A 25,141-nucleotide genomic window follows, 5' to 3' on the forward strand; every position below is an offset into this window, starting at 1 on the left:
CACCAGGCGGGCCTGGTCTCAGAGTCAGTTCCTCCTGTAGTGGGAGCTCCACCAGGGAACAGCGAGGCCACCAGGCGGGCCTGGTCTCAGAGTCAGTTCCTCCTGTAGTAGGAGCTCCACCAGGGAACAGCGAGAGGAAACATCTCTCTGTGCGTGCCGGCCAGAGTATCCAGCGGACGAGCACCACGGACACTCCTGTCAGCTCTCATCCCCGGAACCCACGGCACAATTAACGCCATGACACGCTGTCACTTGGAGTGTCCGACGGTGGAGGAAAGAGGCTCTTCTGGGAAGCGTAGAGTTGAACGGGTCCACCGGTGGCCTGAGTGACATTAAAAATAACATGGCCTCAAGGGAGAAGACCGCTAGGAGAAATAGCTGTGGCTAAATATCTCTATTTCTACTCTTTTATTTCGAGATCAAGTCACACTTTCAGCCCGATATGTGCCTGTAACTTCGTCTCTATTCCTCAGTACTAATTAGCCGCTGTTAAATTCATTTCAGGATTGTGGGGGGTGGACTGTGGAGACATGAATTGGTCATCATGTTTAGTTATGTGACCCAGGAGCTGGCTGCGGTGCTGGGCTCAGTGATGAAAAGAGCCTCAGATGTAATGTGAATGTAGATATAAATCAGCCTGGTGGTGGGGGGCCTGTAATGACAAGGCCCTGGTCAACAGTAGTGCACTGTATAAGGAAAAGGGTGCTATTTGGGATGGGGCCTAGAACTCTGCTCTGGTTCAGTAAGCAGAGAGAGAGCCGAGAAGCCTTAGCTGTGGCTCTGTGATCCGTACAGCGCTCTGGCCTAAAAAAAACAATAGTGACGAGGGAGAAACCATACAGTTACATATCGGGATATTATTTTTGCCGATATATCATATTGTTTTGACAGTATCGCAATATTTTTGCGCTAGTTGGCTGTACCTGCACCAAATCTCCTTCATAGCTTGTTCTCCATCTTCTTTTTAAGTGGGGAGACAATTTTTTCCATGGCACTTTCATTTGCATGACTGATCAAAAGTCGTTTTCTCATGGCTCTCTCTTGTCCCTCTGAGGCAGACATATGGTGAGCAATATGTTTGGAACATCAAATCGCAATAAAATCACAGTATAGAATCGCAATACATATCGTATCGGCACCAAGGTATCATGATAGTATTGTATTGTGAAGTCCCTGGCAATTCCCAGCCCTACACTACACAATACACTGCCTGTCCTCTGACTCCGCACTGAGGACCACGTCATTGGTCTGGGGGGGTAGGAGGGGCCAGACGGGGCGAGGTACAGTGTGCTCTGTGCCCCCCCCCCATCAAGGTGGTGTATACGGAGTCTGTGTGTGGTATTTGTGAGCCCCCTATATGTGTACACGCCACGGTGGTGTGTGTGTGTGTGTGTGTGTGTGCGCGTTTTGGATTATTTTGTGTGTGCACTCTCCTCTCAAATGATGTTCTCAAGGACAGGCGGTGTGAAGGGAGTGTCCTTGAGCTATACAGATGAATTCACTCCTTTATTGAATAGGGCATGTAACTGTGAATGGGGTGTATAGGCTACGGGACGGGAGAGAAAGCACCAGTGTCAGTCCATTATTGGAGTACTCTGCTGTGTGTTGTGTTCCTGCCATGTAACTTGTCTTGTAGCGTGTCGTTTCCCCTCCCATCCCCCCACATCCCTGTCTCTCCCCCCTGGCAGGCAGGATGAGGGTACCACTGTACTGTAGCTCTGTGGTTAAGGTGTTGAGTGCTGACCGCTGTCACAGAAGGAGGGGAAAAGCTGTGGGAAGAAACAAAGCCATCTCATGCCATTGATTCCCATCGGCCAGAGAGAGAGACGGCTCAGAGAGAGAGGGAGGGATGAGGATGGAGAAATGGCGAGAAAGAGAGGGAGAGAAGAGCTGGGCGAGAGAAGGAGAGAAAACAAGTGTATTCACACAGAGAGAACAGGGGGGGGTGTAGTGCGCCACACACACACTCACCGTCTCGCCTCACAGATGGCACTCTTTTAATGTTGCACCTACAGGGTGGTGTCTGTGTTTTGCTTGATTGGCTGTGGTTGAATCAACGGTGGGTGTTTGACTGTCTTCCTCCCCTGATGCTGCCTGTTCAGGGCTGATCAGTGATCAGGGTCTGTGAACAGTGATCTCACAGTGGTATATCTGTCAATGTCAGCTCAATGTTTCTCCCCTCCCAGCCACACTGTACCTAGATCAGATCAGTAATCAGAGCACTTTCCAGCAGCACCTCCATCTGCGCTGCTGTCCTCCTCTCCGCATGCACCCAGCTAGTGTTCTAGCAGGCAGGCAACTCACAGGCGGGCAGGCAGGCAGGTAGCTCGCAGGCAGGCAGCTCACAGGGAAGGCAGCTCACAGGGAAGGCAGCTCACAGGGAAGGTAGCTCACAGGGAAGGTAGCTCACAGGGAAGGTAGCTCACAGGGAAGGTAGCTCACAGGCAGACTGGAAGGCTGTTGAATATGTATTACTTAATCAGGGTGATTGACGGAGTGGCATTTTCATCTGTTGGGAGATGGAGAGATTTCTCTCTCTTTCTCTTTCCRCTCTCTCTCCCTGGGCTGTAGCTGTTCCCACACTGTCATTAGCTTTCTAGCTAAGTGACATTAAGTCTGTGCTCTGCGATCTCCCTAAGCTGCTGCAGCCTCCATCTCAGAGCTGTAATTGTTTCTGTTTTTCCCGGGTTGTCTGAATGAACTTGTCATCCCTCCAGCCTCTCTTCCTCTTCCCCCTGCTCCCCCCTTCCTCCGCCTGCTCCTCCTCTCTGTAGCCAGGCCCTATAAAGGTCCAGAAACGCAGGCTATTTGTCGCAGGGTTGTGTTCGCCGCCCCCTAAGCCCCCCGCTCAGTTTTATTTCAGCAGTGGGAATTGGCAGCACAAAGTGCAGCATGAAAAACAGAGGGCAGAAAGTCATTTTTTTTGTTCAATTGCAGCTCTCAAACCCTGACATCAGTATTCCACTCAGACCTGGAGTCTGACAAAAAGCGAAAAAGAGCAAAAGCGAGGGACGGAGAGGGGGGCGAGGGACGGGCAGAGAGAGACAGAACATTGAAGTCTTTTGATTGCAAATTGTAAATGCGCCTCTCCCTCCATCCCCCTCTCTCTCTTTCTCTCACCATCTTGTTTCAAAGCAGAAGGGACTCAAGCTGTAGGTGAAATAAATCACTGGCAGCCTGGGCGAGGAAGGAGAAAGGGAGGGAAGGAGGGGTGGGTATACAGGACAGAAAGAAAGAGGCGCTTTAGTTCTGACTTCTGCTTTTGTGTTGGCCTTCACCGTTAGATGACCCCTGCTCTGTTTGTGCTTGTTTTCAGAGCCCAGCCGCTTCTCCAAACATAAAGAGACTCCCACATCCCCAGAGAAGACAGCCTTCCATTGACAGGTGAGTGACGGGGGTAGCGTCCTGACGAGGAACAGACAATGAGGGACTGGGGTGTTGCTGCTGTGGGGGGGGGGGGGGGGGGGGTTGGTCTTGATGCGAGGAGGGGGTGTCTCTGCCTCTCTGTCTCTGTCTGTTTTAACACCCCTGCTAGCTAGGCTGAATCCCTCTGACTGTCAGTGGTGGCTGCAGAGAGCTCTCGCCAACTCTGCGCTCTCACACAACACAGAATAGAGTAATTTGTCAGGGGGATGGATAGACGACGGCAGTGCTCCGAGTCAGCACTGGGGGTGGGGTTGGCTTTGGGGCGAGCCTGTCAGAAGTGACAGAGAGAGAGAGAAAAGGGGGAAGAGCGATGGAGGAGAGTAAAGAATGAAAGGGGTGAAAATGGGACGTGGGGTTGACGGTCGATGTGGGCTCTAGGGTGTTGTGGGTGTGCCCTCCGCCCCCTCCCATGACGACATCCCTGCGTGGCACAGCTGGACCCGCTGAGGGGTAAGAACAGGAGCCTCACATTTCTGATTAATGATGGAGTATGGTCTCAGACAATGTGCACGATTTGGACAAAAAATCTATCCTGAACAAAAATATAAACGCAACATGTAAAGTTTTGGTCCCATGTTTCATGAGCTGAAATAAAAGATCCCAGAAATGTTCCATACGCACAAAAAGCTTATTTCTCAACAATGTTGTGCACAGATTTGTTCACATCCCTGTTAGTGAGCATTTCTCCTTTGCCAAGATAATCCATCTACCTGACAGGTGTGGCATATCAAGAAGCTGATTAAACAGCATGATCATTACACAGGTGCACCTTGTGCTGGGGACAATAAAAGGCCACTAAAATGAGCAGTTTTGTCACACAACACAATGCTTAAGATGACTCAAGTTTTGAGGGAGCGCGCAAAACTGACAGGCCGCCCCCAGGTGGTAAGGGTAGGCAACAACACATCTGCCACGCTGATCCTAAACACAGGGGCCCCTCAGGGACGCATGTTTAATCCCCTGTGTTGAATAGGGTGTTTTTCATGTGGCCAAAGTGCTTAGTGCCAATCTGGTCTTTGAGACAAATCTTCTGATTAAAACCGCATGCCTTGTCAAAAGGACATTGACTTGATGTACATTAATGGCCAGTGTCTATAAAGGTTCATATCAAACCGTAAATGAAAAATGCTGCCAACATGCCAAACTTTCCAGCTGCGGTCTTGCATATTCAGTACCGGCCGTAAGAGAGAAGCTAACGTGTGTGTGTGTGTATGTTTTGCCCGGTACTGGTACTCCCTGTATATAGCCATGGTATTTTTACTTGTTATTGTTATTCACTGTGTATTTATTTATCTTTAACTCTGCATTGTTGGACCCATAAGTCAGCATTTCACTGTTAGTCTACACCTGTTGTTTACGAAGCGTGACAAATAAAACTTGATTTGATTTCATGGGAGAGAGAGAAAGAGATACATAAACAGGAAAGAAAAAGTGACGGACAGATTATTGAAGTCACACTCCCTCCCATTGTTTTGTCTTATATTGCGTTACCTAGTGTTGGCCAATAAGAAAGCTGAAAAGTTTCTCCACAAATCAGGCTCACTCAGCAGGTTACACAAATGGAACGTCTCATCCCATCCAAGATCTGATACATCATTAGCTTTTCCCCTCTGTTTGTTTTTGCTTTCTGTCGACTAGAGAAACCATTTCCACATAGCTTGTCCCATAGGGACGTTCGGTATGTAGGCAGTTGCTCTCCAGGCAGGTCACACCCGTTCTGTGAGAGCTACACTCACTAACCTGCTCAGGCAGATGCAATTGTTTTCTTAGGCTCGGGAATTACAGTATCAGTGCTCTGCATCATATTGCAGCATTCCACTGGTAACATGATCAATCTTTTCAATTCCATATTGTAGGGGTTTGTTAGCTCAGCAATAGTGCAGCACTTTTGTGTCGGAGCTGCAGAAACCCATAATTATTCATTTTGACACTTACCGTAGATGTCAAATTGACATAAAACAACTATGGAATATTTTATCGTTCCCTCAGTACCAGTGGCGGTCGTTGCCATTTAAGATGAGGGAGGATGATTCTTTTTTTTATGAGCATGGCCTTATATCTATTACAGCATACCTATTACAGATAGTGGAGCAGGTTGAGAGCTTCAAGTTCTATGGTGTCCACATCACAAACAAGCTATCATGGTCCAAACACTAAAAGACAGTCGTGAAGAGGCACGACAATGTCTATTCCCCCTCAGAAGACTGAAAAGATTTGGCATGGATGGGTCCTCAGATCCTCAAGAAGATCTACAGCTGCACCATCGAGAGCATCCTGACTGGTTGCATCACTTCCTGGTATGGCAACTGCTCAGCCTCCGACGGCAAGGCGCTACCCAGTACATCACTGGGGCCAAGCTTCCTGCCATCTAGGACCTGTATACCAGGCAGTGTCAGAGGAAAGCCCTAAAAATTACCAAAGACTCCAGCCACCCTAGTCAAAAACTGTTCTCTCTGCTACCGCACTGCAAGTGGTACCGGAGCTCCAAGTCTCGGACCAAAAGGCTTCTTAACAGCTTCTACACCCAAGCCATAAGACTGCTGAACAGCTAATCAAATGGCTACCCAGACTATTAACATTGACCTCCCCCTTTTTTAATTCTGCTGCTACTCGTTATTGTTATTTTATTTTATTTTATTGTTACTTTAAAAAAGTTTTACTTTAGTTTATTTAGTAAATATTTTCTTAACTCTTGCATTTCTTAACTGCATTGTTAGTTAAGGGCTTAAGCATTTCAAGTTAAGGTTGTATTTGGCGCATGTGACAAATAAAATGTATTTGACTGTCATTCATATTCCATTCACCCAGCTCAACGTAACCTCAATAGGTTAAGGCTACTACACGATACTTGAATTTTCCCTGTACCCATCATGTGGTTGCTACAACCAAGCCTGTGAATAAAAGTTTACAACGTAGGTGCACAGGTAGAGAGAATTGAGTAATCAAGGTGACAGATAGTGACAGATTCTATACCGCCTTGCACTCTGTTGCCTGCATCTAGCTGATCTAGGATGTCATCATTAGTCCAACAGTTGCAAGTAATTCCTTCTCCCAACTAACTACGAGCTCTCCTCCTGTCACCTTTTCTCTTCGCTTGTGGACTTTAGTGCACAACACATCAGCTCTCTGTGACCAGGTGAAAAAACCTTTCCGAGCCAAACCTTCATATAATAACGTCATAGTCAACTACAACTACTAAAACTAACACGTTAGTAAACCTGCTACAATCATGCAGTACAGTGTTCAGTCAGAAATCAGGTTAGCAGTTACACCGGCGGGCCCCGGTGGCAATAAATTAATTTACAACTTTCAAATTAGTGGATTCAGCTATTTCAGCCACACTCGTTGCTGACAGATGTATAAAATCGAGGACACAGCCATGCAATCTCCATAGACAAACATTGGCAGTAGTATGGCCTGACTGAAGATCTCAGTGACTTTCAACATGACACCGTCATAGGATACCACCTTTCCAACAAGTCAGTTTCTGCCCTGCTAGAGCTGCCCCGGTCAACTGTAAGTGCTGTTATTGTGAAGTGTAAATGTCTAGGAGCAACAACGGTTCAGCCGCAAGTTGGTAGGCCACACAAGCTCACAAAACGGGACTGTTGAGTGCTGAAGGGCGTAGTGCGTAAAAATCATCTGTCCTCAGTTGCAACACCGAGTTCCAAACTGCTGCTGGAAGCAACGTCAGCACAATAGCGGTTCTTTGGGAGCTTTATGAAATGGGTTTCCATGGCCGAGCAGCCGCACGCAAGCCTAGGATCACCATGCGCAATGCTACGGGTTGGCTGGAGTGGTGTAAAGCTTGCCGCCATTGGACAGTAGAAACGACTGGCATTCCGACGTACGAACCTAGGTTTGGCAGATGCCAGGAGAACGCTACCTGCGCCAATGCATAGTGCCAACTTTAAAGTTGGCACTATGGATGGGGTCTGACAGGGATGTCTTTATGTGGTAACTAGTGGATGGGGTCTGGCAGGGTTGTCTTTATGTGGTAACTAGTGGAAGGGGTCAGATATGGTTGTCTTTATGTGGTAACTAGTGGGTTCAAGATTATGCGTTGTCTTTATGTGGTAACTAGTGGATGTGGTCTGACAGGGTTGTCTTATGTGTTAACTAGTGGATGGGGTCAGATATGGTTTTCTTTATGTGGTAACTAGTGGATGGGTCTGATTGGCATTGTCTTTATATGGTAACTAGTGGTGGGGTCTGATTGATTGTCTTATGTGGTAACTAGTGGATGGGGTCTGATAGGGTAGTCTTATGTGGGTAACTAGTGGATGGGGTCTGATAGGGTTGTCTTTATGTGGTAACTAGTGGATGGGGTCTGATAGGGTTGTCTTTATGTGGTAACTAGTGGATGGGGTAGATATGGTTGTCTTTATGTGGTAACTAGTGGATGGGGTCTGATTGGATTGTCTTATGTGGTAACTAGTGGTGGGGTCTGATTGGATTGTCTTTATGTGGTAACTAGTGGATGGGTCTGATAGGGTAGTCTTTATGTGGTAACTAGTGGATGGGGTCTGATAGGGTTGTCTTTATGTGGTAACTATGTGGAGGGTCTGATAGGGTAGTCTTTATGTGGTAACTAGTGGATGGGGTCTGATAGGGTTGTCTTTATGTGGTAACTAGTGGATGGGGTCTGACAGCGTTGTCTTTATGTGGTCGACGATGGGTCTGACAGGGTTGTCTATATGTGTAGCAGACGGGGTCTGATAGGTGGTCTTTATATGGTAACTGGAGAATGGGGTCTGATAGGGTTGTCTTTATGTGGTAACTAGTGGATGGGGTCTGACAGGGATGTCTTTATGTGGTAACTAGTGGATGGGGGCCTGATAGGTTGTCTTTATGTGGTAACTAGTGGAAGGGGTCAGATATGGTTGTCTTTATGTGGTAACTAGTGGATGGGGTCTGATTGGATTGTCTTTATGTGGTAACTAGTGGATGGGTCTGATAGGGTAGTCTTTATGTGGTAACTAGTGGATGGGTCGATAGGGTGTCTTTAGTGGTAACTAGTGGGTGGGGTCGATTAGGTTGTCTTTATGTGGTAACAGTGGATGGGGTCTGATTGGATTGTCTTTATGGTAACTAGTGGATGGGGTCTGATTGGATTGTCTTTATGTGGTAACTAGTGGATGGGGTCTGATAGGGTAGTCTTTATGTGGTAACTAGTGGATGGGGTCTGATAGGGTTGTCTTTATGTGGAAACTATGGAGGGGTCTGATAGGTAGTCTTAGTAACTAGGATGGGGTCTGATAGGGTTGTCTTTATGTGGGTCTACGATGGGGTCTGGCAGGGTTGTCTTTTATGTGTAATTAGTGGAAGGGGTCAGATATGGTTGTCTTTATGTGGTAACTAGTGGATGTGGTCTGACAGGGTTGTCTTTATGTGTTAACTAGTGGATGGGGCAGATATGGTTGTCTTTATGTGGTAACTAGGGATGGGGTCTGATGGATTGTCTTTATATGGTAACTAGTGGTGGGGTCTGATGGATTGTCTTTATGTGGTAACTAGTGCGGATAGTGGAAGGGGTCTGATTGTATTGTCTTTATGTGATAACTAGTGGATGGGGTCTGATAGGGTAGTCTTTATGTAGTAACTAGTGGATGGGGTCTGATAGGGTTGTCTTTATGTGGTAACTAGTGGATGGGTCTGTTAAGGTTGTCTTTATGTGGTAACTAGTGGATGGGGTCTGATAGGGTTGTCTTTATGTGGTAACTAGTGGATGGGGTCTGATTGGATTGTTTTTATGTGGTAGCTAGAGGATGGGGTCTGACAGGGTTGTCTTTATGTGGTAACTAGAGGATGGGGTCTGATAGGGTTGTCTTTATGTGGTAGAAGATAGGGTTGTCTTTATGTGGTAGAAGATGGGGTCTGACAGGTTTTTTTTTTTTTTCATTGAGGCTCCTTTCAGAAATAATATAATGTTCTTTCAGAGTCTCACATTTCCCTGTTCACTGCTCACTAATCCAACATTAATTCATTTGGTTGGTAAATGTAGAGGAAATTCATTAATAAATTAAACTCTCTCCCTGGAGCATGTCTTCTACGTTTGTCTGTATAACAATAACCGCGATGTGTCGTGTGTGTTTCAGTCTGTGTCCATACAGTTATTTCTTGACATGTATTGATCCAGGGCTCGTTTTTAGTGGACCTTGATCATATTATTACAGTTTGAGAATATAAATGGCAATGGATCTTCAACAATAGCCCATGAACTACTGACCTGTGTCACGGTTGTGTGGAGAGACGGACCAAGGCGCAGCGTGATTAAAGTTCCACATATTTATTTACGCGAAACTTCCAAACAAAAAGAAACCCGTGACATCAGAGGTGCCACATGCACTAACTCAAAACAAGATCCCACAAAACACAGTGGGGAAATGGCTGCCTAAATATGATCTCCAATCAGAGACAACGATAAACAGCTGCCTCTGATTGGGAACCATACCAGGCCAACATAGAAATAAAACAACCTAGATTACCCACCCTAGTCACACCCCGACCTAACCAAAATAGAGAATAAAAAGTCTCTCTATGGTCAGGGCGTGACAACCTGTGGGTTTGTGTATTTATGATTCGTTCTCTCTCTGTTCACCCAGCACATGGCAGACAAACTAGGACAACCCATGTTCCCCTGTCCTCTGGACTGCTGCCTCAGCCTGAATAGGGGGTGCATTGAGGCAGTACAGGGGAGAGGGGGGAGAGGGTTGATTACATGGGGCTGGTGCAACTACCAGGGGAGGAGGAAGATTTTGAGTGTCCCTATCCTGCTATGCTGTGTGTATTTCAATGAGCCGGCGGGGGAGGGCTGACCCCTCCTGCCATGATGTTTGTGTTACTATAGGGACCTGTACAGATTTATTAGCCGAGGCTCCATTTGTCATGGTAGTGGCACAGCGCTCGGGCTGCCGTGGAGACAGGACCTCATCCATCACCCCGGAGACCATCCCCACGGCAACGCTGCTGACACCTCACACACCAGCAATACGGACACACATTCCCTCATACAATCATGCTGCTCAGACATTTACGCACGCATGTACACCTGCATGTGCGTAGGCATGTGCGACACACACACACATAGTAGTCTTCCATTATTCTCTTAACCCCCCTGTCATATTGTCACTGAGTCCGTTGTCCACAGTGACATGGAAGGATCCCCACTGCTGTTTACATGCACAACACACTTGTAATCCCGCACAAATAGAGCTACAGAAACACATAAAGATATGTCTGCAATAACCCCAGGTATAGGTGGCTGATACCACTCCTACACAGGGCATCTATTTCCCCACACATATATACAGTAGCTACAGAAACACACCTACAGATATAACCCCCTACATGACTGGAATGTGTCTGTGTATGGATGGCTGCTACCTGCTACCTACCACTCCCACATGGGTCAGGAACGATGGGCATCCTTTAACTGCACCGTCTGAAACTCCTCTCATCTCCTCTCAAAGTATATTTACAGGAGTATGCGTGGGACACACCATGCCTGTAGCTACCACACTTGGCTGGGTGTAAGGTATTATATTGCTTACATTGTACTACAGTATTTTCTTCACCACATTTGTGTGGACACCTTTTAAAGTGTGTTCACATCAAACCTACAGGGCTTGTTACTTAGTTTTGTGTTTATGTATACGTTTCCAGTCAGAATCGTCCTTTGTTGAGTCCTCAGTGGAGAGATTCGTAGTTGGTCCAGTGTAGTGTGCTGTGCTCTGTCTGAGTCTCTGAGAGAAGGTGGTTTCTCTGCAGCTCTGAAGGGTAACAGCTGGTTCTGTAGGTGCAGCACAGCACAATGCCCCCGGCAGACGCAGACACACCTCTCACTGCCATGAACCCCCTCTTCCCCCTTCTACCCTCCAACCCCCCTAGGCCACAGAGCACAGCCGGCCCAGAGAGATGAGGGTAGCTGTGGCTGGGGCTTGGCAGAGAGAGGGAGAGCTCTGCTGTCCTGCCTTAAAAACTTATTCGGGATCGGTGTCCCTTCCACAAGACGGTTGAGCTAACGTAGGCTATCTGATATATCTGATATTGGCAGAACGCTTAAATTCTTGTTAATCTAACTGCACTGTCCAATTTATAGTAGCTATTACAGTGAAATAATACCATGCTATTGTTTGAAGAGAGTGCATCATTTTGAACATGACAAGTTATTAATAAGCATATTAGGCACATTTTGGCAGTCTTGATACAACATTTTAACAGAAATGCAATGGTTCATTGGATCAGTCTAAAACTTTGCACATGCACTGCTGTCATCTAGTGGACAAAATCTAAATTGCACCTGGAATGGAATAATACATTATGGCCTTTCTCTTGCATTTCAAAGATGATGGTACAAAAAAAAATACAAATGAAAGGTCGGTTTTTTCTTTCTATTGTCTTTTACCAGATCTATTCTGTTATATTCTCCTACATTCCTTCCACATTTCCACAAAGGTCAAAATGTTTCCTTTCAAATGGTACCAAGAATATGCATATCCTTGCTTCAGGGCCTGAGCTACAGCAGTTAGATTTGGGTATGTCATTATAGGCGAAAATTGGTAAAAAAGGGGCGTATCCTTAAGAGTCACTTAAAGCACTTAAAGGGGAAATATAGGCTAGAGAGAAACAAGGAGAGCGTATGGAGCCGCTGAACCACCTGGTGATGAGGTAGACTACCTGTGCTGTGGTACAGTTCATTCTGTGAAGCTGCTGGCTAGTGGTTGAATCTCTCTAGTGCTTCCTCAACTGAACTGGAAGCTATAGAATGGAGGGTGAGTGAGAGATGCTGCACGCCAGACTCGACTGTAGCCAACTACCCCCTCCGTTCCCCCTACCCAACGCATCATATTCTCCCCTCCGTTCCCCCTACCCAACGCATCATCTTTCCCCTCCGTTTCCCCCTACCCAACGCATCATTTCTCCCCTCCGTTCCCCTACCCAACGCCATTTCATATTCTCCCCTCCGTTTCCCCCTACCCAACGCATCATAAATTCTCCCCTCCGTTTCCCCCTACCCAACGCATCATATTTTCTCCCCTCCGTTCCCCTACCCAAAGCCCGTATATTCTCCCCTCCGCTTCCCCCTTACCCAAACGCATCATATGCTTCCCCTCGTTCCCCTACCCAACGCATCATATTCGCCCCCTCCGTTCCCCTAACCAACGCATCATATTCTCCCCTCCGTTCCCCCTACCCAACGCATCATATTCTCCCCTCCGTTCCCCCTACCCAAGCATCATATTTTCCCCTCCGTTTCCCCCTACCCAACGCATCAGCTTCTCCCCTCCCCTTTCCCCCCTTACCCAACGCATCATATTTCTCCCTCCGTTCCCCCTACCCAACGCATCATATTCTCCCCCTCCGTGGCCCCCTTACCCAACGCATCATATTCTCCCCTCCGTTCCCCCTACCCAACGCCAGTCATATTCTTCCCCTCCGTTCCCCCTACCAAACGCATCATATTCTCCCCTCCGTTCCCCCTACCCAACGATCATTATTCCTCCCCTCCCGTTCCCCCCTACCCAACGCATCATATTCTCCCCTCCGGTCCCCTACCCAAACGCATCATTTCTCCCCTCCGTTTCCCCCTACCCAACGCATCATATTCTCCCCTCCGTTCCCCCACCCAACGCTCTCATTCTTCTCCCTCCGTTCCCCCTAACCCAACGCATCATATTCTCCCCTCCGTTCCCCCTACCCAACGGCATCATAGTTCTCCCCTCCGTGCCCCCTACCCAACGCATCATATTTCTCCCCCATCCGTGCCCCCTTACCCAACGCATCATATTCTCCCCTTCCGTTCCCCTACCCAAACGCATCATATTCTCCCCTCCGCTTCCCCCTAACCCAAACGCATCATATTCTCCCCTCCGTTCCCACTACCCAACGCCATTCATATTCTCCCCTCCGTTTCCCCCTACCCAACGGCATCATATTCTCCCCTTCCGTTCCCCCTACCCAACGCATCATATTCTTCCCCTCCGTTCCCCCTTACCCCAACGGCATCATATTTTCTCCCCTTCCGCTTCCCCCTTACCCCAACGAGCATCATATTCTCCCCTCCGTTCCCCCTACCCAACGCATCATATTCTCCCCTCCGTTCCCCCTACCCAACGCATCATATTCTCCCCTCCGTTCCCCCTACCCAACGCATCATCTTCTCCCCTTACGCCTCCCGTCCCCACCTCCTCTGTGAGCTTCATAACGCACCCATCTGAATGGAGACAATGGGTGCATGCTAATGTGAGTGTGTTGACAGGTGTTGTTTAGGTTACAGTTGACCGTTACTGAGATAGGACAGGAGGAGGGAAATGGAATTGCGAGAGAGATGGAGATGGAGTGAGAGAGACAGAGATGGATCAAGACACTACAGTGAGAGTGGATGAAGTATGCAATAGATGGTAGTTAATTTAAGTGTATCTTAAAGAGGCTGTCCATTAGCTCCAGTTATTAGGATAGCAGATAGCATTGAGACACCTGATAGTGTAGTGCACTGTGCATCTGACCTGGGACCAGAGGATAGGGGGTTGGGGAGGGGTGGTAGAGTGAAATACAGTGTTTTATGACTTTCTGCTACTCTGTAAAAATATCGAGTAGAGTTATGGAGGTATTGGAAGACAGTTGTGGGTTGAGAAAAGACTCTGATCTAAGGATTTATTAGCAAAAACTTGTACACTTTGTTTACCCAAATACATGCCCCAAAAGCAAAATTAATCAGTTTAGTGAAAAAAGTTCCTGGAAAGAAAAAGAAAAAGGTTGTGAACACCATTTTCCAAATGTGTATGCTGACATAAATAATATAGTCAAGTGCTGGCCATAAACAAATAGCATCAGTGATGACTGGCATTGGTTCCTCAAGCCTGCATCAATATACTAAGTCTGTGACTTTTAGCCTACTAACTTTCTCAACCTTTCCTGTTCTCTACTCACGTCTCCCTATCTCCTCAAACCCTGTCAATCACAAACATCCTATTAAAGGCAAAATTGCTCTGCTTTTTAGTGATAAAAAATGAACTGAGGTTTATTCAGTCAATGGAACCCTTCACTTTGGGAAGGCACACAAGAATAGGCCTGGAGAATAAGACTCTTCTGATCTAGTCTTTTTAATCTGTCCCCCAAAAATGTGGCTGTCTCCTCTGAAAAAAGACGCTGATAATTGGCAGATAGAAATTGGAGTTGCTCGCTCACTTACAATCCAATTACACTCCACAGTTTCCCATTTGTCCCAAGAGTCTGCGACGTTTCCGTAGCCGGCGCCTCGCCTCCGGAGCGGAGTGGTGATGCATTATTCCCAGATGGAGAGTGCTGTGAGGTGTCGCCATAGCTGCGGAGCTCGTCATGTGCGAGACAGCGGGCTGAAACATTAAAGACCTCTCTTCCTCTCCTTGCTTTTTCGTGTTGCTGCTTCCCCACAGTTAATTAAAGGGCTGCCACCACAGCTCTAACAGACCCACTCAGTAGAATAATAGTCTGTTTCCTCCCTCTCTCTGTTGTCATCTGGTTATTATGCTCCAATGGCAGGATATTCTCTTGACTTGTCGTATACGGGGTAGTGAGGAAAGCATGGTGGTGTCCATACTAATTTACACCTGCAGAATGTATCACAATGTTTCCAGACATCATGATGTGCTGCTGGTCTGATGGATTCCATTTCCCTCAACCTGTTGAACTGCACAGTTCCATTTGGCGTCGCCCCACATTACAGACTAGCCCAAACTTTCCATTGGGAGATAGTGACCATGAGTAATATGTTCTATCTGCCGAGGAGGGTTTTAATTCAGTAAAACACACAATAAAAATCCTGTACCACAATATAAAATGACTAATGTCTCTGTTTTTACATGGAGATGTATATATAGCCACTTAAAGCACAATAAAGAGTGTCACCTCAAGGGAAAATAAGCCCATCCCTGTGATCTCACGTGGCTCAATTACAGAGCTGCATTTACACACTTACGTTCGCACACACACACACACACACTGCCTGCTGTTGGAACACGCAGTGTTAGTAAACTTGTGGTCTCATTTTGATCCTTCCATTGTGTTATTGTGGTCTAACTGAGTCATGTATTATATTTAACAGGTATGCTCTCTCTACCCCTCTCTCTCAGTAGAGGTGTGTGTGCCTTCTGAAAAGTGAAAGTTCCCTCTCCCTTTTACTCAACTGAATGGGCCAGAGAAGAGATGTGAGATACTAGCTCTGTGGCTGGAGGGTGTGATGGAGGTGTGGGGGCATCTGTAGCCTGCTGCCTCAGGGGAGGAGAGAGAGAGAGAAGGGAGGTTTCAGCGGGGCGAAAGAGGAGCCAGGAGTCATGCCTGTAGACGAGGAAAGAAGGACATGAGAGGAAGGTAGAAACGAGGAGAGGAGTGGAAAGACAGGTGAGGAGAAAGAGCAAGCGGGCAAGGAGATGAGAAGTGAGAGTAGCTCTGTATACCGCTGACACTAGCACAGAACCCTTACAAGGAAATGCAGTAGAGTAGATGGCAGCGCCGACTCTGCAAAACCGCAATAAAACTGTGTGATCTGTAACGGTGAAGACAAGAGGACAGCCCATTATCTGACTAATGATGTTTGTCGTTGAGCCATCTGTCTGTTCAGACGTGTGTTTAACTACCATGCATGGTAAAACCGAGTTTGTTTTAGTAATTAAACAGCAAGGATTATTCCCAGTCAGTGTTCCTCCTCCTCTCCTCTCTCTGGAGTCTCAATAGAATGGGCCCTGCAGGAAGAGCTGACTGATTAAATGCTGTGTGTGTTGTCTTTCCCCCAGCCAGCCCCTTGCTCTAGTCTGTCCCTGAAAGACAGACAGACAGATAGACAGACAGACACATGCCTTTGTCCCAGGGGCACACTCACTAAAACCCAGGAGTTTCCTACAGTACTGTACCAGCAGAACATAATAAACCTGCCCTTGTTTCTCTCTATCTCTCTTCCCTCTCTTTTTTTCCTTTCCCCTGCTTTTTCTTTTTCCATGTCTCTGCTCCGTCCTCTGTCTTCCACTGACCTGTGGCTATTTTTACCTTGGATCTGAGGCCTGGTTTTGATAGAGGAGAGTAGTGTATGACTCTAAATCCAGAATCCATCCTGGCTGATTACACTCAGGGGCCCTCAGCTGGGTCTGTCCACCCCACCGTACCCCTCACTGCCCTGGGGCTGTGGCCGTGCCATACTCCCCTGTCTCAGCCTGGCAGGAAACTGGTCCTCCTGGTCCTTCTCTCCTCCCACAGCCACATAGCTGCACATCCTCCTATTAAAAAACATCCCAATACCCCGTCCTTGGCAGATATAATCTGCAGCTGCTCACCTTCAGGAAGGACACTGCAGAAGTAGTTGTATTTAAGTATTTATAACCGTTTGATTGTAATAGGGGATATACACTATTTACACAAAAGTTTGTGGACACCACTTCAAATTTGTGGATTCGTCAATTTCAGCCCCATCCACTGCTGACAGGTGTATTACATCGAGCACACAGCCATGCAATCTCAATAGACAAACATTGGCAGTAGAATGGCCTTACTGAAGAGCTCAGTAACTTTCAATGTGGCACCGTCATAGGATGCCACCTTTCCAACAAGTCAGTTTGTCAAATTTCTGCCCTGCTAGCGCTGCCCCGGTCAACTGTAAATGCTGTTATTGTAAAGTGGAAATGTCTAGGAGCAATAACGGCTCAGCTGCAAAGTGGTAGGCAACACAAGCTCACGGAACGGGACCGCCGAGTACTGAAGCGCGTAGTGCGTAAAAATAGTCTGTCCTCGGTTGCAACACTCACTACTGAGTTCCAAACTGCCTCTGGAAGCAAGGTCAGCACAATAACTGTTCTTTGGGAGCTTCATGAAATGGGTTTCTATGGCCGAGCAGCCACACACAAGCCTAAGATCACCATGCGCAATGCCAAGCGTCGGCTAGAGTGATATAAAGCTCACCGCCATTGGACTCTGGAGCAGTGGAAACGTCTTCTCTGGAGTGATGAATGACGCTTCACCATCTGGCAGCCAATGGACGAATCTGGGTTTGGCGGATGTCAGGAAAACGCTACCTGAATGCACAGTGCCAACTGTAACGTTTGGTGGAGGATGAACAATGGTCTGGGGCTGTTTTTCATGGTTCGGTCCCCTTACTTATCGTTACAGCACACAAGTGACATTCTAGATGATTCTGTCTCTCTCTCTCTCTGTGTCTCTCTCTGTGTCTCTCTCTATGTGAGTGTTTCCCTTCTGTCTCTCTCTCTCTCTCATTTGGTCTCTCTCTCTCTCTCTCTCTCTCTCTCTCTCTCTCATCTCTCTCCTCTCTCTCTCTCTCTCTCTCTCTCCTTCTCTCTCTCTCTCTCTCTCTCTCTCTCTCTCTCTCTTCTCTCTCCCTCCTCTTCCTCTCTCTCTTCCTCTGTCTCGTCTCTCCTTCTCTCTGCTCTCCTCTCTTCCCCTCTCTCTTTCTCTTCTCAATTTCAATTCAATTCGCTATATTGGCATGACGTAACAATGTACATATTGCCAAAGCTTATTTTGGATATTTATAATATAAAAATAAATAAAAATGAGAATCAAAATTGTCAACGGGACAACAGTAACAACAATAACCAAGGGTCAAAATAACCATACATTCAACAATAACAATAAGCATACAGTAGAGTACATGTTGGTTGATTGGTCTGTCAGACACTGTCCCTCAACTTATGGCAGGCAGCAATGTAGTGCGCTGCCAACCCACAGGTCTCTGCGTCCTCCCCCAACAGGAAGGGTAGCCTATCCTCATCAGAGAGGTCTTTGAAACCTTGAATAAGGGTTTAAATATTTAGCCACGGTGTACTGTCATTTTAGGGCCAGATAGCAATGCATTTTGCTTTGTGTTTGTGCTTGTGTTTCCCAATAAGCAATGTAGTTTTGTTTTGACTGTGTTGTAATTTGGTTTATAATGATTGATTAGATGTTCTGGTCCTGAGGCTTCAGTGTGTTAGTAGAACAGGTTTGTGAACTCAGCCCCAGGACCAGCTGGATGAGGGGAATCTTTTCTTTGCTCAGTTCTTGGCATTGCAGGGCTTGGTAGTGATATGAGAGGGGGTCACTGTATTTTAGATGTTTCCAAAACTTAATTGCTCTTTTTTATTATTAGTGGATATTGGCCTAATTCTGCCCTGCATATTGTTTGTAGTTTTCCTCTGGACATGTAGGAGAATCTTACAGAACTCTGCATGCAGGGTTTCAATGGGGTGTTTGTCCCATTTCATGAAACCTTGTTTTGCAAGTGGACCCCACACCTCGCTGCCATAAAGTGCAATTGGTTCAATGACATATTCAATTAGTTTTAGCCAAATTTTACTAGGTTTTTCAATTTGAATTTGCTTTTTAATGGCGTAGAATGCCCTGCGTGCTTTCTCTCTCAGTTCATTCACTGCCTCATTAAGGTGTCCAGTTGAGCTTATTTTTAAACCTAAGTAATTGTAGTGTGTACAGTACTCTATATATTTTGTACCAATTGAGAACTTTGGTCTAATTCCCTGAGATCTGGATCTCCTCTGTATTCAGAGATCCTCTGTATTTTTGGGGTTTACTGCCAGGGCCCAGGTCTGGCAGTACTGCTCTAGCAGGTCCAGGCTCTGCTGTAGGCCATGTGCTGTGGGTGAGAGCAGGCATAGGTCATCTGCGAACAGTAGGCATTTAACTTCTGAATTGTGGAGACTAATACCAGGGGCTGAGGATTTTTCTAGAATAGTGGCCAATTTGTTAATGTAAATATTGAAGAGTGCAGGGCTCAGATTGCAACCCTGGCAAAGGCCCTGCCCCTGGTTAAAGAATTCTGTTATTTTTATGCTGCACGTATTGCCAGTATACATTGATTTAATTATGTCATATGTTTTACCCTCTACACCACTTTCAATAACTTTGTAGAACAGTCCTGTATGCCAAATAGAATCAAATGATTTTTGGAAGTCGATAAAGCAAGCGTATATTTTGGTATTATTTTGTTGGACATGTTTGTCTATCATGGTGTGTAGGGTGTAAATATGATCAGTTGTGCGATGTTTTGGTATAAATCCAATTTGGTTTTTACTCAAGAGATTGTGCTTATTAAGGAAGTTTAGAACTCTTACATTGATAATACTACAGAAAACCTTCCCCAGGTTACTGTTCACACAAATGCCTCTGTAATTGTTAGGGTCAAATTTGTTTCCGTTCGTCTCTCTCCTCCCGTCTGATACCTCCGCCAGCCTGATGCTTCTTCTCTCCTCTCTGGCTCGTCTCTCTCTCTCTCTCTCTCTCTCCTCTCTCTCTCTCTTCCTCTCCTCTCTCTCTCTCCTCTCTCTCTCTCTCTTTCTCTCTCTCGCTCTCTCTTCTTCTTCTCTCCTCGCTGCTCTCTCTCTCTCTGTGTCTCTCTCACTGCGTGTGTCTCTCTCTCTCTCTCTGTGGTCTCTCTCTGTATCCTCTGTCTCTCTGTCTCTCTGTCTCTCTCTCTCTCTTGTCTCTCTCTCTCGTCTGCTCTCTCTCTCCTCTCCTTCCTCTCTCTCTCTCTCTCTCTCTCTCTCTCCTCTCTCTCTCTCTCTCTTCTCTCTTCTCTCTCCTCTTCGTTCTCTCTCTCTCTCTCTCTCTCTCTCGCTCTCTCGCTCTCTCTCTCTCGCTCTCTCTTCTCTGCCTCTCTCTTTCTCTCTCTCTCTCTCTCTGTCTCTCTCTTCTCTCTCTCTCTCTCTCTCTCTCTGTGTGTATATATATTAAATGTGGAACCTGTCTGATATGTTTTAAAGTGGGTATTGAAGACAGCAATGACCATGCTGTTTTTTCATTACCTGCTCTTTCTCTTCATCGTCACTCGCCTCCGTCCATCGCAGGGGTAATAAATAACACATTCCTCTCTAATAGCCATGCAAGTCCGTGTTCTTTATTTATCACTAGTATATTACACAATAGGCCCGTCGTCTTCTCTAGCTATTATACTGTAGCTATCAGCCAAATCAAAAGCTTGTTTTGTGGCTGAGTGGGAAGTAATGATATATATTGCTGTTGGCTGCTAGGACCATGCCTCAGTCAGCAGAAACAAATAATCTTGGCTCTGTTGTATATAGGGCGGTATATTTAAAAGTGATGGCCTTGCTTCCAGGGAGCACAAAACATTAAGTTGTAGACATATCAGAGCGAGAAGGCATTTTGCTATCGGACTCAGGTTATCAAATTGTTTCTCTCCTATTCATTTCATCCCCTTTTGTTTTCTTCCTCCTGACATTTTTTCTCCCATGTTCCAGATGCTCTTGCTGCCAGAGCTTCTTCTTGTAAGTTCTGAGGCTTCTTCTTCACCGCGACAGCTAAGCTGAGAACACACTCATTCAGTGTGTGCGTGCGTGGGCTGGGGGACATCGTATAGTTACCTGGATACCCGTGTGTGTGGGTGGCCGCGGATGATCATCCTAATAGAGCTAGCTTCACATTTTGGTCACTCTCGCCCACAGTTGTTATTAATGCAGCCGATGGATGTAAGGCTTTTTTTCAATGGTTGGTGTGTTATCCAATGTGTCATTCGCTATAACCAGCGGTGTGTTGTCGTGGACTTTATTCTAGTTATTTTTGCTTACAGCAGTCAGAAGATTTGTGCTGTAAATCTGCTGTAAGAGCTTGCAATTTTCGATGGCCATTTGCATCTCGTCTTGGCGCACCTGAGTATATGCCTGTGGCATATAACAAGCAGCGACTAGTTGTCGTGTGAGTTAGTGTGTGTGCAATGTTGTGTGTGGTGTTAGGACAAGACCACACACTTCACATGGTAAAAACACTGACGATGTGTGTGTGGTGTTGTGTGCTTGACATGTGTGATGGAACACTGTGTGTGGTGTGTGCTTGACTGCTTGTGTGTATGTGTGTGTGTGTGATGCGATGCTGGTCTGGTTGTGTCTGTGTGTCTGTTGGTGTGTTGTGTGTGTGTGTGTGTGTGTGTGTGTGTGTCTGTGTGTTCGTTTATAAATGTGGTGCAAGGTCACACTATATAGCCATTCTGACAGAACCAGTGAGTGCCGCATTGTACACCTGGGGACCATCGTTTTGAGAAGCTTTCCTCTCAGGAGAATGGAACAGGAGAAAGAGGGTTAGACAGAGACGTAAAGAGACTGATAGATGGTTGAGGAGAGAAAGGGAGGTAGGAAGGAGTACTGTAGATCTCTAGGAGGCCAATCCAAAGGGTAATCCTCATTCCTAATAAAACAGTATGACTGAGTCTGAGCATGTGTAGGAAAATGAGCTTAGTCCACAGTAATCCCCATATCAGACTTTCCAGCCTTTTACTGAACATGTGTTTTATGAAAGCCACCTTGGTTGGCTGATACTTTTTTCAGCAGAGTATTGCACCATTTCCTAAAAATGCATTTGTTCTAAATGAATTGAGCTGCCTGCGAGACTCATCCAAGAACCAGATGAGGGCGAGGGAGGAGAGAGATGTAAGTCATGATGTTATGAGCTAAGTGTTCCCATGTGCCCTGTTCCTAATGTAGTTCTGGATTTGGTCTGATGTTGTCCGTGTGCTTTTCACTGTTGAGGGAACGTTGAATCCTGGCCTTGGTTTAACTCAGCCCCCATCCTCCCCCTTGAGAGTGGAGCTGGCCCAATGCAGCCCTGGCCCTCTTATTGGATGGCTGGAACCACCGGCCAATCACCACCTGTATCACATCAACATGGCGCTGTCAGGGTGGCAGCCAAGCACGGCAGAATGCAGCTGTCGCATCGTAAAAAAAAACAGAAATAGCAACAGCTTTTATTTCAAACCAAAAAAGATAATCTTGTTTTATGAAAAATAAAGTGTTCTCATGAATCCTTGCTGTTTGATGTAGCGAGCTCTGTTTTAATCTGGTGCTTAGTTTGGTTTCAAGGTTGGCCTGGGGGCCAGAGGGCTGGGGGGGCTGGGTGAGCCTGCATGATGGATGAGCTCATAGCTCTGTTGGGTGGGAAGGGATTGGCTGGGCCAGGAGTTAAATGGAGCGTGTAGTGGCTCAGTATCATGCTGTGTGCAAATGCTACATACCTAGGAGACGTCGCTGATCACAGACACACTGTCAGTCCATGAGACAATCGCCTTCCACCGTCCCCCAGGATGAGTAATACCAACCTTTCTGACCTCGCCCCTCTGTCCTTCTTCGCTTGCTGCAGTTCATGTGCTTTTCTGCCTTTCTTTCTTTCTCTCCCTCTTTCTCTCACTCCATCCCCCTCTCTTTCCAACATAACCATAAAGTGCCTGCCCTTGTATCCGTGTGTAGTTCAGACGCCCAGGGTCTCCATTCTACCAATGTTGTGGCCATCAGAAACAGCCCCCTTGGAGTGTCAGCAACTATCTGTGTCCCCTGATAGCACGTATCAGGACATCTGGAAAGGGTGTAGTGGGGCTGTTAGAGAGCTGTGTTAGAGGGGCTTCAGGCTCTCTCCGGACCCCTGATCCTCGGCTCTGGCACTCTAATCAGGGGAGGAGGCGTGTGGACGATGGGCCGCTGACGCCACCGCTCCAGCTCACGCTGGCAGCACCTTCAGCATGGAAACTGTGTCATAGGATACAGTAAGTAGTGTAAGAGAAAGATGGAGAGTTCCTCTTTTTTGACAGTGTGCCGGTCTCCATCTCTTCCAGTTGGAGAAGTGAGAACGAGTCCTTTCCTGAGCTCCCAGGTGGTGGTAGTGTGTGTTTGTATGCCAGGGTTGTAGCTGGAGGTTTTTCAGTGGGGTAGAAGGTGGAGGTACTGAAGGCCACAGGGTGTGTCATGTCCGATACAGGATGCTACCCCTGCTCCATCTCCACCATCTCGTAATGTCAAACCCTTTCATCCCATAGAGAGGACACTTAGGACATGTAATATAGATTTCTATTGTTACAATAAAATAGAAATGGGCTGGGGGGGCGCTGTTGAGCAGCAACATGTGAAGACGCGTTTTCTCGGTGCACAGATCCAGGGCGAACAATTTACTATTAATACTTGACCAACACCTCCCCCACCGTGTTAACTTTGTAACATTTAATTTGGAATCAAACCTAATTTACCAATCTGGCTTTTTTTCCTGACATTTTTGGCGTTTTAATCGTAAAATGTCGAGACAACAACGGCCACGGGCCACAAAGGAGCAGGGCTCACCTGACACGGACTCTGATACCCCCGACCTAGCCATGCTAATGGTGGCTATCATTAAATCTGAACAGACTGTGCTGGCTAAGGTGGAGTCATTATCCACTGACCTATCCGCACAAATAGCTATTCTCACCACCGAGGTCAACATAAAAATCGACTCCATTAACGAAGACTTGGCGAGACGTGACACCCGTCTGAATAGCCTGGAAGATAGATCAACTATTTACTCCTGGAAGATAGATCAACTATTTACTCCTGGAAGATAGATCAACTATTTACTCCTGGAAGATAGATCAACTATTTTACTCGCTGGAGAGATAGATCAACTATTTACTCCTGGAAGATAGATCAACTATTTACTCCTGGAAGATAGATCAACTATTTACTCCTGGAAGATAGATCAACTATTTACTGCGACAAAGTGGTGACACTGGAAGAGCCAGTCAACCCGGCTGTCATCAGATGTCGTCAAACTCATTTCGAAGGTTGAGAACCTCAAGAACAGACAGCGCCGAGGGAACGATTACATTTTCGGCGTGAGAGAGGGACTTGAGACCGTAGGCAGAATGTGGCCTACCCTGTCCATTGCTAAACTGCTTAGCCTTTTAAAATGATAAACCTGGATTAGCTAACACAACGTGCCACTGGAACACAGGAGTGATGGTTGCTGATAATGGGCCTCTGTACGCCTATGTAGATATTCCTTTCAGCCGTCTCCAGCTGCTATGGTCATTTACAACATTAACAATGTCTACACTGTATTTCTAATCAATTTGATGTTATTTTAATGGTAACTTTTTTTTGCTTTTCTTTCAAAAACAAGGACATTTCTAAGTGACCCCAAACCTTTGAACGGTAGTGTATATTTGTGTTTTAAGTCATCCCAAGTGGATGGAGGGAGGGGAGGACATATACCTATACCTCCTCTTTCATATATTGTTTTACGATCCTTATATGCATATTGCATAAGATACCTTAGATAACTGAGGTGGTTCCCTCCAGAATCCATTCCCTAGGTGAAAACTTGATTAAGTTTGCCCTGGATAGAGCTCTACGGAGGTTCAGTTTAACATGGTAGAATTTTGCTCTAGTCTAGGAGAGGTAGATGCAGCCTTCCAACAGGGGGAAGGCCAGCATAGCGGTCCAAGGTTTTCTTCTCTTTATTTTCTCTATATTTTATTACTCTGACCTTTCAGCACACTGGCCATATGATTGTATTAACATTCATTTCTGATTACTATGACTATGCCTAATTCCCATATTCTAGGCCCCACATGCTTTATCAGCTGGAACGTAAAAGGAATTAACCAGGTGGTCAAGCGTAGCCGAGTGTATTCTCATCTTAAGTCTTTAAGTCCGGACATTGTTTTTCTCCAAGAGACCCATCTCCGGTCCAGCGATCAGCGACCATGATAAACTAAAGAGAGGATGGGTCGACCAAATATTTCACTCCAACTTTGTTGCAGAGGCCAGAGCGGCAGCCGTCCTTATCAGAAAAGGCACCCCTTTTGTCTCCTCCAAAGTAATTTCAGATACTAATGGCAGATGTATTACAGTGATGGGGAAATTGTTTAGCACACAGGTTATTTTGGCTAACCTCTATGGTCCTAATTGGGATGACGCTCAATTTT

General features: G+C 46.5%; 1 protein-coding gene across 2 annotated transcripts in view; it reads left to right on the forward strand.

Moving 5' to 3' along the window:
* Nucleotides 1-25,141, forward strand: part of LOC111966926 (extracellular sulfatase Sulf-2-like) — a 181,605-nt gene that overhangs the window by 31,620 nt on the left and 124,844 nt on the right. For both annotated transcript variants that reach the window (XM_023991871.2, XM_070444456.1), the window contains exon 2: nt 3,317-3,384. The gene's annotated coding sequence lies outside the window, so the exon portion shown is untranslated. The remainder of the gene's footprint in view (nt 1-3,316; nt 3,385-25,141) is intronic.

This window comes from Salvelinus sp. IW2-2015, linkage group LG7 (genome assembly GCF_002910315.2).
Source record: "Salvelinus sp. IW2-2015 linkage group LG7, ASM291031v2, whole genome shotgun sequence".
Taxonomy (NCBI): Eukaryota; Metazoa; Chordata; class Actinopteri; order Salmoniformes; family Salmonidae; genus Salvelinus; species Salvelinus sp. IW2-2015.